The sequence below is a fragment of the Papaver somniferum genome, chromosome 5 (assembly GCF_003573695.1).
Source record: "Papaver somniferum cultivar HN1 chromosome 5, ASM357369v1, whole genome shotgun sequence".
NCBI classification, from domain to species: Eukaryota; Viridiplantae; Streptophyta; class Magnoliopsida; order Ranunculales; family Papaveraceae; genus Papaver; species Papaver somniferum.
The window spans coordinates 22,204,045-22,217,778 of NC_039362.1; the positions used below are offsets into that span (position 1 = coordinate 22,204,045).

At 35.4% G+C, this 13,734-nt stretch overlaps 1 pseudogene; it reads left to right on the plus strand.

Annotated features, from left to right (window-relative positions):
- Positions 1-10,011: 10,011 nt before the first annotated feature.
- On the plus strand, positions 10,012-13,522 carry LOC113281146 (annotated as a pseudogene).
- Positions 13,523-13,734: the final 212 nt, after the last annotated feature.

A 13,734-nucleotide genomic window follows, 5' to 3' on the forward strand; every position in this document is an offset into this window, starting at 1 on the left:
CATACCCATATGCGTACTGGTTGGTTAGTTGAAAGTCCGAGAACTTAGTATGCATACCCATATGCGTACTGGCTAAAGTTCAAGTCCGGGAATTCAACTGAGTTTGGAGGTATGCGTACCCGTTCGCATACTGGCGAACCCAAACTATGTCCGGCCACTTAGGTAAACGTACGCATTTGCATACTTGAGTGGGTTAAGTTCTAAAATCGGTTTGTTCATGAACTAATACATTTATATATTAAGGAATGCAATCTTTTGCAAACCGTGGTTATAATGTTCATGAATTGATTCAAGTGAATCAAAATCGATTTTGCTTCAATTATGTCTTGTATACTTATATGAGAATATAAACAATTTAATAACTCTATAACTAGTTTCATGTGAGTCATTTGAACTAGTTGTGATTAAGATGAACAAGGGTATGAAAGTGTTCATATGGCTAACTTCGGTTAACTATTGTTGAGCCAACTATGTGCACATGTTTGGGTACGGTTACTCATACCTATATGAGTCACATTTCATTTGTGTATAACAAGCTAAGTTCGATCTAATAGTTGAAAGATATTAGCTCTAGTCAGGTTTTTATCTAACGGTGAATATTTAATATTTTGTTACCAAGGTAACATTGATTGCAAACCCTGATTTGAGACTAAAGGGAAAACTCTAGAGTCGATTGTCCTTTAACCTAGATTTTTCCTAAAACCATTATAGGTTAACGACTTAAAGATTTCATTGGGATTCTGAAGCCAAACCCAACTATTTTCTCTGTAGTTACTTAATCTGATCTTACTTTGTTCTATCGTGTTGAGTACTATGTTCTCTAAGATTTGCTCGAGATTTACTCCTCGATAGGTAAGATAAAAAGTAGTCACAAACATTTTCGTCTCATCATTTGTGATTCCAAAATATCTTATTTCGCTTCCATACGATTAAGATTATTGTGAGGTGATTGATATTACTAGGCTGTTCTTCGGGAATATAAGTCTGGTGTATCAATTGGTTCATGTTCACCTTGATTTATCAAAAGACGGAACAAAACTCGTAGGTATTTCTGTGGGAGACAAATTTATCTATTCAATAGATTTTTCTGTGTGAGACAAATTTGTTTATAAAGTCTTCGACTTTGGGTCGTAGCAACTCTTAGTTGTGAGTGAGATCAGCTAAGGGAATCAAGTGCGCAGAATCCGGAGTGGTTCAAGAGGCGTAAAGAACGCGACTATACCTTAATCAGTGTGAGATTGGTTAGGGCTCAACTACATTCCATTCTGAAGTTAATTGGTAGTAGGTTAGAGTCTGTAGCGGCTTAATACAGTGTGGTGTTCAAATCTGGACTAGGTATCGGGGTTTTTTCTGCATTTGCGGTTTCCTCGTTAACAAAATTTCTGGTGTCTGTGTTATTTCTTTTCCGCATTATATTTTTAAATAATTGAAATATCACAGGTTGTGCGTAATACAATAAATTAGATAATCCAACCTTTGGTTGTTGATATAAATTGATTGATACTTGGATATTGGTCTTTGGTACCATCCAAGTTATTTCTCATATTAATCCGGCTCACAGATTTCTATCTGTTAGATTCCAGATTCATTTGAGAAATTGAGATATAACTCTTGGATGTATTTTCCTTGATTGAGTTTTGACTGTCTAGTTGATTCTCTTGGAAATATATTGGAGTTAGTCCATACAAATTTCCTAAACGAAATATTGGGTGTGGTTGTTAGACCCCCGGTTTTTCAATAAAAATATTATGAGAGACTGGGACTCGGAATTCTACCATACAACTCATTCACGTGATTCATATATTAGTTCTAAACAATTATAAATCAAATAAAAATTCTGATTCTTTGCCAAAAGTAGGTTTTCAAAGTTACTGTAAATTGAAAGCATGGAACATCAAAAGTCTTCAACTAAGCATGACCCATCAATTGAAATCACAATCATTCAATAAAAACCATAAATCGATTAATAATCAATGCAAAAGTCATAAAAAAAATTAATCATAATTACCACAAGGATGAAATATGGCTTCCTCCATCATCCCAGTTTTGGGGTTTAGCTCCTCATGTCTAAAACATTCTTGAAAAATTTATCCATAGCTCAAAAAGTGTTTACGAAGGCGAAAGGAGAGAAAATAATAAAAGCAGCGAGTTTGCAACGATGTATTTTCATTATAGGCTCGCTGGTACAAAGAAACAATTGAAAATGATGATTATCAGTTGCAGAAAGCCTTTTCCAAGTACCGCTGTAAACGACAGTTTCTGCGATAGCTTTCTGGATTAGCGACTGACTTCAGCAGGTCAATGTTTTACATGTTCTTAAGGTGTTGCAGGCTTGCAGCAACATAAATATTCTTGCAACTTGATTTTATTCGTACCCCTTGCCTCTGTTATCTCCAAAACCTCTCGATATATCTTATGGGACTCGAACACCTCTATTTATACACAACAAAACCCTAAGTTTCTCGATTAAATCTTCCCAAAACAAAAAAAAATTCTTTGCTGCCAAGTCCCGGGAATATCTCTGTAAATACCGCGTATCTGATTTGTTCCAACCATTTCCAAAGATGGAAGACAATCCAGAAGAAGATATTCTCCACTTTTATCACACCGTACTTCCAAATATAAACCCAAACAATAAAACATAAAACCTTATATATCCATATGCCCTGTTTTGCTTCAAATCGAATATCCAGCCCAATTCAGTCCATTCAATCACCCATACCATCATTGTTTGTCCCAATCCAGTTCATTCCAATCAAAATCTTTGATTGAATCTCTCACGAAACTGCTTAAAATCCAAACTCTAATTCTGTCGTTTGAGTGGAACTTTTCCGGCCAAACTTGATTTTTGAAATGGAAAAGAAGGTGGTGTCCCCATATCCACCGTCGGGGTCCCTTTAGCACTTGTCCATGTGTGCCTTTAATAATATTTTTTTGGGTGCCTTTATCATTTTTCCAGCCAATTTTTCCAAAAATGTTTATTTCCCAAAAACACCCACATACACATAAAACACCATAATAAGTACAAAAATGAGCGCTATCAATATATAAAATTGAGACAAATTAGCACGAAAATATGAGCTAGCTAGTATTAGTTGTCATCCAGGAGAGGTTTTAGTATGTGAGTTGGATAACAGTTGTAATATCGACAAAATCGAAAATAAACAATTATCGAATATCTTATCATTTTCGGATTTGGTAATCCTTTGTTTTCCAAGCAAGCCTTGGTCTTTACATTATAAATAATAGAGCTTGTATTCTTACAAACTCATCCCAGAACATACTACCTAACCGTTTACTTGAGAATTCCACTAGTAATACTCTCATAATACTCACCGAGAGTGAAAAGTATCCAAATTAGGTGCAATTTCTTACATGACCTTCGTTTAAAGTCTTTTACAGTTATTATGACTAAAAGTGAAGTTGAACCTTGATAGATCTAATTTATTTATTTCGTGATCTTTATAAGGTCATTCGAACTAGTTCAAGGACGATGATTTCAGATCTGCTTTATTGATTCAAGATTTGAAGATAAGTATTATTGTTTATTTCATCTATAGTTAACCGACTTCATTGTATGTATGGTCGATTATTAGTGGGAATCGAGTTTTTTGTGCAGGTACTTTGAAGATTGAAGACTAAAAGATTTTGTTTCTGATATTCTAATCTTTGTGATACTACTTGCACACTTGATTTATTGGGTTCCAACAAGTTTTTTATCTTGATAGACATCAAGCTTGTTGTATAAATCGATAATCTATCTAGATTCTTTCGAGAAATTGTTTTGATAGTTTGTAAACTAAGATTTATTTTCGATAGTTTGTACTCAATTTATCTCTGATTATTTCCTGAGATATATAAAGAGGTTACTGAAACATGGTTAGTCCTTTACTGTTTTGGATTACGATCCAAAGGAGTTGAGTTACAAAAGTTTTCATCAGCTGGTGAAGCAACTTGAGATAGTGGACTGTATCTTGGGACTCATGTGCATAGACCATATTGGTTGTATATACTGAAGGAACTGAGTAACTAGGAGTCGCTTACTTGGTTTCAACTATACGAAGTTCAGGTAATCGATTTTTATAACGGCTTAATTTTGAGAGTTTTCAAAACTGGACTAGGTCTAGGAGTTTATATGCCTTGCAGTTTTCCTTGTTAAAAAAAATTATTGTGTGCATTTAATTTACTTTTTGCATTATAATTATTGTTACAGTTACAATCAAAATAATATCACTGTACATTAATCAAACACTTGGTACAGAAAGGTGGTTTGGGAATAAAAAGGTTAAAAATTGTGAACAAATCTTTACTCATGAAGTTGGTATCGAAACTGCTTGAATCAGAGGCTGAATGGGCTGTTTTTATGAGGGAAAAATATTTTGCAGTAAATAGAGAACTGAAGACTGGTTACAAGAAATCCTCAATTTTACCTGGTATTAAATGGGTAATGGAAGATGTTAAAAAGCATACTAGATGGGTGGTTGGTAATGGGGAAAGCATTTCAGTTTGGAATGATGTATGGATCAAAGACAGGCCTTTAAGCGAGTTATTTCCAGATGATGCATATATAATGGAGACATGGAGTAGGAAGGTGGCTGATTTTATAGAGAATGGAAAATGGGTTATTCCCCAAAGAATGCTAAACTACTTTCATCTTGAAGAGTTGCCCATTTTATCAGTAGGAGAAGATAAAAGAATATGGTCTGCTACTCTAACTGGTGAATTTACTGTTAAATCAGCAGTTGAATGCATTAGAACTCATTATGATAAAAAGGTATGTACAAGGAAAGTATGGCATCCAGTTCTACATCCTTATACAACTAGTAATATTTGGAAACTGGTAAGAGGAATTTGTGCAACAGATGGTAAATGGCAGGGGAGAGGTTACAACCTAGCTTCAAAATGTTATCTGTGTGCAAATGATTCTGAAAATTTGGAACATATTCTATGGTATTGCAACTTCACTCAAATTATATGGAAGTGGTTGGGAAGCATGTTCTTGCTCTTAAATCCTCAATCTTATGATGATGTAATGACATTAGCTAGATCCAAAAGCAATGCAGTTTAGGAAGTGTGGATTTTGGCAGTATCAATAATAATGATGGAGCTGTGGTTCTTAAGAAACAAGATTATTTTTGAAGGAGTAAAGCCTAACATTGGTACTTTAAAGAGAAAAATTCTAAAATTCACAAAAGAATGTGAACCAAGAATTACAGGTCAAATGTGGGATTGTAGCTATGATTTTCAAGTTTTCAGAAACTTTGATCTGAAGAGCAGACCAGTGAGAAGACAACATGTAATGGAATTAAGGTTTGAATTACCTTGTAGACATCAAATAATGGTTTGCTGTGTGGGTTTCAAGAGGTAACCCAGGTGCTGCTGGTATTGGTTTTATCAGTAGAAATCATGAAGGATCTTTCTTATTTGCAGAAGCAAGGGGTTTGGGGATTGCTAATACTTTCATAGCAGAGTTACTGGCATTTGTGTGTGCAACAGAGTGGGTTGTTAAGGAAGGGATTCAAGACATAATCATCAAAACTGGTTCAAAAGCAGCAGTAACAACTTTCTTAACAGGTAAAGTTCCTTGGTTTCTGAATTCCAGATGGAGCAGAATAAAAAACTCCTCAATGCAAATGATAATTGCTCACTGTTATAAAGAAATAAATTTCACAGCTAATGCACTGGCAATAAGGGGTGCTGGGATGAATAAAGGAGAGAATCAACAATTCTTAATGAAACCAAATTTCTTAAAGGATTTGGAAGTCCCAGGAATAACATATATTAGATCTTATTGATTGTATTGGGCTTCATGTAAATGGGCCTGTTTTTGCTTCCAATTTTTCTTTGTAATAGGCTGTTTTCCAGTTTGGGTTTCCTTTTACTGGGTAAGAAACTCTTTTGTTGTTTTTGTAATTTTTCTTTGGCTTAATAAAATCTATTATTGATCGAGCAAAAAAAAAACACTTGGTACGATCCTATAGATTGGTTCAGAAACGAACTTACGCTATATACCAAGTGTACATCTTGTTGAAATAGTGTTTTGGCATTTGCTTGTCTTTATAAGATTATACAAGGGCGTCTGTAGTAGATTGATATCAAAAAGATTGTGGTGTACCTGATACCTGAAAAAGAGAGGGTACCAAGTACACCACGAACTTTTTTCGTTCGATAAATAGATCTAATTAAACCCAATACAATTGCAAGTAGATCTAAAAAAATATCCTTGAACAATATATATATATATATATATATATATATATATATTGTTATATACGAATTCTATAAGAACAAGTCTCGTAATTGATCATTTCACAAATAATAAGGACTTAGACTACCTAGGTTGAATACGTACTACTTGTGTTATACATATTATGAAGATAAAACAATATAATGGGAAAAGGAAAAACACAAGACACCATAAGTTTTGTTAACGAGGAAAACTGCACCTTCAAAAAAACCTCGGGACCTCATCGAGCTTTGAATACCAAACTATATTAAGCCGCTACAAACACTAGCCTACTATCAGGCTTTGGACTGGAATGTAGTTGAAACCAAATTAACCCTTTTTCACTAACACCAACGTGTCAACTCCCAAGTCTGACCGAATAAATTTCAAGTCAGACCGAGTTGTTTCTTGGGAAGACTTTTTCTTTCTTCTTTCAGACAGTTGAAACCGAACTTAAACTTACTCTATGTATCTCCTAGAATATTGGTTTCGGCTGTAACAAATAGGCTAAACATAGTTGATACCAAATTTGGTTTCAACTTTACTTACTATTTTCATGGAAAAATACTGGTTTCAAAGTTGCTTTATTTTTGTCAAAATTTGTTGACACTAAACCTGGTTTCAATATAAAATGACATTTCACCAACATAAAAAAATTGTTATATTAAACTTGGTTTCAACATAAAAATTGTCACTTCACCAACACAACAAATATGTTGAAACAAAACCTGGTTTTAACATAAATAACCATTTCACCAAGATTAGTTTCGGCGATGGTGATGTATATATTATTTTCTGGTTGATCACTATAATATAAAATTATAATGAGGTGGAGGTGGTATTTGTAGAGGATCTGACCATGGTAATAGGTTTGGTGGTGGTGCAAGAGTAAGACTAGGTGATACTAGCAGTGGTGGCGGAGAGAGGATAAAGGTATCATCGTTGGAGAATCATGACATGGTAGTGAGTTTAATGGTGGTGTGAGAGTAACAGAAGGTTCTGGTTCTGGTTCAGGTGGTGGTGTGGTGTGTTAGGAGGAGAGCGGAGGAGGAGACGATAGAGTCGGAGTTGATCTTAGTAAAATAGGCAATGATATTAGATTGATGATAGTATGGGAAAAAAATGAAGAGGGGATGCTGGTGAAGGGTCAGGGTATAATAGTTTTTTGGTGATGGTGTGGGATAAGAGGTGCAGGTGCTGCTGGTAGTGGGGATGAGAGAAGCGATGAAAGAAATAAGATATAATGAAGAAGAAGGAACAAATATATGTTACATATATAAGAAAGGAAGTTGTGGTATTATTTGACAATGAAAATGATTTAATTTGAATTATCTAAAAAAAAAGAGTTTTCATATTGTTTTTGTTCAATCCGGATTTTTTTATAGATCTGAACTTTTTTTTATTGTTGATACTAAAAAAAACTTCAATTCAAAAACGGTAAGAGCTACATTGTTTGCATCATCCAATATTGCAGAAGCAATAAAATTTGGAAGATAAAGAGATTTAGGCTTTAGAAACCTTAAAAATCCTAGCATGTTCAGATAGTTTATCAGTTGTCTTATTGCGGTTTCATAATAGATAACTATTTAGCTTAGATTTGATTCTTCCATGCCACCTTTTGAACATCAATATTGACTGCATCATCTACAAGTGGCGTATCTAGCTCAAAACACGCATGTTCTAGTTCAAGCTCCTCAGGCCACTCCATAGCTTGCAGCAGACCAACCATTCATCTTATTCAACTCTCAGATATTCGTTTCCATAAGTGTACTTGGCTTGTTATATTACCCAGTATTAGACCACTTCCAGAATGATGAGATACTGCTTAATGGTTAGCAGCTACAGAACTATTTTACGTCTTCATTTCTTTGCATGTTGACGAGTTTAAATTTTGTATGGTTCAAACCACTTCAATTGGATTTGGCTTGATTTCTTGAAACACACATCCACATATGGCTTTCTAGACTTTCCAGGCCGTGTTTGCATATTCACTATCCGGTCTTCATCTAAGCTGCATATATTATTGTTAAACCATCTCTTTATCCAATTGAGCACAACGATACTAGTATTCAGTAAAATTCTAGTTGCACCTGATACTGAAATCTATAATGCTCTAGGAAAAGGGCATTCCCAGAAAATATGCTTTGTAGTCTCAATGTTCTGTTTGTACATTTTGCACATTTCTCACGCATATCTCACTACTCTTACCATTCGTTCACTAGAAGGCACAATGTTTGAAGAGCACTTCCAAAAAAAAGTGCTAGACTCTTGGAAGAATATTTAAACTCCACAAATCCTTCCAAAATTTAGCTTCAGCTGTATCATTAATCAAACCTTGATTATGTTTGATATCAACCAGTTTTGATATGCTGAGTTGTCTGTGAATTTCCAATTCTTTGTCGGAGTTTATGAATCCCAACTTATGACTGGGTTTTTTGTATAGTAAATATGGTCACGTAGCTGGTATTTTACATCATTCTGTTTTTTTTAAAGCATGTAGTTAAATAAAGGGGAACTAAATTGTAATCACCCTAGGGAATGTGTTACCATAGAGTCACTTAAGAGGATCTGATTAATAGAAGGCGGGATTTTCTGGTTCCATATTGTGGTCGAATAATTTTCTGCTTGGCTTCCGATCTCTGCATAGTTTGCTAGATCATTTGCAACTTGGTTTCCTTCTCGATAATTGTGTTTTATGGTGCAGAAAGAAATTTATTGTATTCTTTGTTTTATTATTGCAACCATTTTTGAAATAAGAGCTTCATGAAGCGCATGAGATTCTCTGAGAGCAATAATGATTCCTACAGGTTGCGCAAGAGCCGTCACACATTCGTATCCCTACAAATGAACCATGCTCCTGCAATTCATGGGTGGCCCCTAGCAGCCCCATTAATGTTTATTTTAATCCAATCTGCTTCTGGCCTGTTCCATTCTACTGATATGGTTTTCGTTGTTCTGACGATGCTTGAAGCAATCCTGGATGGTGGTTCCCCAGGAAGAATTGGTGGGTTTTTTTTTTGTTTCCATTCAAATTCTTGTTGTTGTTTTAAAGATCTCGCTAGTATGTCTTTAGGAGGTGAGTGAGTTTGTCTGAAAACAAGCTCATTTCTGGTTGTCCAAAGTGATCAAAGAAGAAAACAGAAAGATGTAATGCAAGAAACAGAGACAGATCCTTATAGAATTTGTGATACGATTGTTCGAGGAGTTACGGTAATTGGTTGGTTATTATCCTGATTTAGTTTGCTGATTTGCGGTTGGACAGGGTAGCCATTGCCCCTGGGCAATGAATGAGCATATATCCAGCTGATTCTAACACCATGTTTGTTTACTCCTGACTCATCTGAGTCGTCTGGATCTGATTCATCTGGATCTGAGTGAAATCACCTGACTCATCTGGATCTGAGTCGATATGTTTGTTTTGAGTCAGATCTGACTCATCTGACTCGGAAATAAGTGAGTCAGTGATTTGGTCCCATGAGTCAGGGGTATTTTGTTACCTGACTCAAATGAGTCCGAGTCAGGGGTTATGTCTGAGTCAGAGGTCGAGTCAGATCTGACTCAAAATGGAAAACAAACGGTCTGACTGCTGACTCGGTCCGAGTCAGGGGTTGACTCAGATTCAGACGCCGAGTCAGCTGCAAACAAACAAGTTCTAAGTCTGTGTTGCATTGTGGGTAAAGGTCGGAACCGGGTGATGTGGTGTGAGAGTAAGTATTGTCGCGGAGTATTACAATTTTTTTTGTGTACTGCGGGTCACCGAGTAGTTAATTTTTATTTATTTGATGATTTTTAAGTGGTATTGTTTTCCAGTGCTGCAAAATTTTGGGGTTCAGTAGAAGACGTACGATCTTTCTCCCTCATTGCTTCAACTGTTTTTACCAGGAAAAAAAAATCATTCGAGCGAGAGAGAGAGAAACAAAGACATTCTTCATAGAGAAAGTCTTATCCGTGGTTTTGTAAATTAATGGCGACGAGATATTGGGTAGTATCTCTTCCCGTTCAATCATCATCTTCAACACTATGGAGTCGTCTACAAGAATCGATCTCTAGAAATTCATTCGATACTCCTCTGTATAGGGTAACTAACTAACCCTAATGCTAAATTACCCCCTCGTTTTTCAGATCTGAATTCAATTCCGATAAATTTTCGATGTATTTTACGGTGATCTTGATTTTGTTGACGCAGTTTAATACACCTGATCTACGTGTTGGAACTCTTGATTCTCTTCTTTCTCTGAGTGATGATCTTACTAAGGTATGGTTTGAATCAAATTGGATCAATTTTGGCGAGCTTTTTGAGAATTATTTCTTAGTTTGTTTTTGTTTGAATGTTGTATAGTCAAATAATTTTGTGGAAGGAGTTTCACATAAAATAAGAAGACAGATCGAGGAACTAGAAAGAGTTTCTGGTGTTGAAAGTAGTGGATTGACTGTCGATGGAGTTCCAGTTGATTCTTATCTTACTAGGTAAATATTGTACAATTTGTTTGATCTGTTGAGCTATGATGAGGTTGAGTTTTGTTGAGAAAGTGTTATAAGTTCTTTGGTTTGATGATTTGTAGATTTGCTTGGGATGAAGCTAAGTATCCTACAATGTCGCCTTTGAGGGAAATTGTTGATTCTTGATGTGTCAGTTTACATCAATGAATCAAATTGCTTTAAAAACATAAGGAATACGACAACTATTTAGTTGTGGAGATTGTTTGTTGCTTCTCTAACTTGGATTAAAGTCTCATATTTTGTTGGATTTGAACTTTCTTTTCCGACTAACTTTTGCCAGGTGCGTGTTGCCGAGTACAGCAATGTCCGCAGTCAACTTAATGTGATTAACAGAAAGCAAAGTGGAAGGTATGAGCAACTGGTTAATGGCTATCCCACATAACCCCCATCTTAGATCCATTAGTCGAGTACTGGAGTGTTATGTGTGTTTGAACTTTAAATTTGTATTTTTAATGCTTCTTCATTCGAGTGCTAAAAGCATCTCCAGTGGAGTATGGTAGCTGTAAAATATAGGCGCACATCAGAAAAGTTCGTAAGATTAGAAAAGGAAAAACATAATTTTCTTGTTTAATCTCTTTAACTTGTATTATAGAGATATACTAGGAAAGTTCCGATTTGAAATTAATCAAATTATGAATGTGAGTCTCTAAAACAGTAAAATGTTTGGTTTCATTTGACTGTACTTTTGCGAATAATAGCCTAGTGAAAATAGCCTACTTTAGTCATTTTTCTGATGTGTCATCCATACTTTGAGAATCCCATACACCATTGATGCTCTAATAGATTGTTATATTTTTTGAGAATGGGACATGGAACATAGGTTTTTGCTGTAGAATCTAGTTTGATGATTTTTCTCTTGCGTATTACAGTTTAGCTGTGCGTGATCTTTCCAATTTGGTGAAACCAGAGGACATTGTCATATCAGAACATTTAGTCACACTCCTTGCAGTGGTTCCCAAGTACTCTCAAAAGGAATGGGAGGCAAATTATGAAACTATGACTACCTATGTGGTAAGCTATCCTCTTTCTAAACCAATTTCCAAGTTAATTCTCAACCTTTTCTGGATTGGAACTGTATCAAATCTTTGGTTTCACTACTGAGTTCTAGATGTATTTCCCACTAATAAAGCTTGTCTACTCTGTATTTTCTCATTTTGGTGTGCGCATGTTCTGGCTATATGAGATGTGCAAATTAACTTGACGTTGTGCGATACTGTTCCTCATTCCTTTTCACTAATTCTGTTTCAGGTTCCAAGGTCCTCCAAGAAGTTGCACGAGGACAATGAATATGCTCTTTTCACTGTAACACTCTTTGCTCGTGTGGCTGATAACTTCAAAACAAGTGCACGCGAGAAAGGTTTTCAAGTGAGTTTGTTTTAGGTTATCATTAGTCTGATATTTTATCATGTTATATACCCAAACGTCTGTATTGGTCCTTATTCGGCCTGATGGTGGAAAAAGTAATGGAAGCATTTTCTAGATAATCTCTTTCCTAATAATTTCTTATCCTCTTGGTGTTCTCATGCGGTTCTTGTTATTCAGATTCGTGATTTCGAATATAGTCCAGAAGCTCAAGAGAGTCGGAAAAGTGAGTTAGAAAGATTGGTTCAAGATCAGGAAAGCTTGAGAAGCTCACTTTTACAATGGTGTTACATTAGTTATGGAGAGGTTTGTTATGTTTTTTGTTCTTTCCTACATCTTTCAAGTGTTATAGCTTGGTCTTAGCGAAGAAATAATGCGTCAAATCAAGTAATTTTTTGCGGTGCTTCTATCCTGCAGGTTTTTAGCTCCTGGATGCACTTCTGTGCTGTCCGTACCTTCGCTGAAAGCATTCTAAGATATGGATTACCACCTAATTTCTTGGTAAGTGATCTCTTTAATCTTCTTCAGTATTCATGAACCGATTCACGCTTTACACCTAGCTGAGATCTGGGGTACATTGCAGGCAGCAGTATTGGCCCCATCAATGAAAAGTGAGAAGAAAGTACGGTCTATCCTTGAAGGGTTGTGTGACAGCCGAAACAGGTATGTGTACAAGTGTCTTCCTGTACGATCAAATCAATTTTTTCTAAAGCCTTTACAACAACTACTATGAAAGAATACTCGAGGAAAACAAGGAAGAAATAATCTTTCCCGCTCGTTTGCATGGGGACATGTGAGTTGACACGACAATTTGATTGGTCCCGTATACTAGATCCTGTCACCATACAGTTACAGATACATATAAACCGATGTTTTAACAATTTTTTGTTTATCCTTTAACTTGGTTTTTTTTAATCATATTTAACTTGGTTTGATCACTCATTTTCTTGCTTGAAAAATTTATTTATGCAGTGGCTACTGGAAATCTGAAGATGAATCCGGGGCGATGGCTGGTCTAGGAGGAGATGCAGATACTCATCCGTACGTGTCCTTCACAATCAATTTCATTTAATTTAAATTGAGCTGCACCGTCTCTCCATATGTTCAGATCCCATATTAGAGGATTATTTATTAGCCTGCAATAAAATCTGATGAGGGATTGAAACACTGTATATTAGACTAAATTGTCACCCAATTCTTTGTTTATTATCTCTTTTGAGTTTATATGGGACCTTTTTGAGGTGTTTTTAAACCACCTTGACCTATTTATGTTACCTGAGTTTTGTAAACTTAAATGCAGTCTATGCGTAAACAGAACCTTTACACTATTTGAATTGTAGAAGGCTCGAAGCCATCTGTTGTGGTTGATCGTCATATGTATGTGTTTATTACGAATTCTTACTAAATTATGAATGAATGTGGTTTTACTTGCAACTTATTTTTAACCAGGCTAAATTGGGGCCTATGCCACTTAATTGGGGCCTATGGATTTCTTCATCCACCCAATAGAGAATGATAAGGGGTGTCTAAACATTGTAAAAATACTAAACTAACCCCTTAAAGAAACCTTAATTATTGTAACACAAATACAAATACAAAATTATAACTTAATTAACAAATACAAAAATCATTAATCAAAACTCAAT